The following is an 894-nucleotide window of genomic DNA, read 5'->3' on the forward strand; positions in this document are numbered from 1 at the left end:
CGCGTTAAACTCGTCTCCGTAGTTGAGAGGGAGCGGCCAAAGCAATGTGCAATCGTCTTTGTAGTGGAGCTGGGAGGGGCAAGGATAAGGGACGAAGACCGGGGTAACATGTCGGATGCGATCATACCAGCACTAAAGCACCGGATCCCATCAGAACTCCGAAGTTAAGCGTGCTTGGGCGAGAGTAGTACTAGGATGGGTGACCTCCTGGGAAGTCCTCGTGTTGCATTCCCTTTTTAATTTTTTTCGCGCCGCTTGCAAAACAAAACGCACGTGTAAGTAATATATTTACCGTGTTTTATTATTTTGCACGAGTGCGGTAAGTCATAGCTGGGTGCTCACGATTCACGGGCCCAGCGTCGGCGTTGTGGCGCGGCAAGCGTGCACTGGTGCGGTTGAGAGGGAGGGGTGGAAACCGCGTTAAACTCGTCTCCGTAGTTGGGAGGGAGCGGCCAAAGCAATGTGCAATCGTCTTTGTAGTGGAGCAGGGAGGGGCAAGGATAAGGGACGAAGACCGGGGTAACATGTCGGATGCGATCATACCAGCACTAAAGCATCGGATCCCATCAGAACTCCGAAGTTAAGCGTGCTTGGGCGAGAGTAGTACTAGGATGGGTGACCTCCTGGGAAGTCCTCGTGTTGCATTCCCTTTTTAATTTTTTTCGCGCCGCTTGCAAAACAAAACGCACGTGTAAGTAATATATTTACCGTGTTTTATTATTTTGCACGAGTGCGGTAAGTCATAGCTGGGTGCTCACGATTCACGGGCCCAGCGTCGGTGTTGTGGCGCGGCAAGCGTGCACTGGTGCGGTTGAGAGGGAGGGGTGGAAACCGCGTTAAACTCGTCTCCGTAGTTGAGAGGGAGCGGCCAAAGCAATGTGCAATCGTCTTTGT

General features: G+C 52.5%; 2 non-coding genes across 2 annotated transcripts; both read left to right on the forward strand.

Moving 5' to 3' along the window:
* The first annotated feature begins 113 nt into the window (after positions 1-113).
* On the forward strand, positions 114-232 carry LOC123179322 (5S ribosomal RNA). Its single transcript, XR_006490280.1, has one exon. It is a non-coding gene; the product is annotated as a 5S ribosomal RNA (ribosomal RNA).
* Positions 233-529: 297 nt separating this feature from the next.
* LOC123179324 (5S ribosomal RNA) lies at positions 530-648 on the forward strand. The gene has a single exon (XR_006490281.1). It is a non-coding gene; the product is annotated as a 5S ribosomal RNA (ribosomal RNA).
* The last annotated feature ends 246 nt before the right edge of the window (positions 649-894 follow it).

Source organism: Triticum aestivum, unplaced genomic scaffold (assembly GCF_018294505.1).
Source record: "Triticum aestivum cultivar Chinese Spring unplaced genomic scaffold, IWGSC CS RefSeq v2.1 scaffold152182, whole genome shotgun sequence".
NCBI lineage: Eukaryota > Viridiplantae > Streptophyta > Magnoliopsida > Poales > Poaceae > Triticum > Triticum aestivum.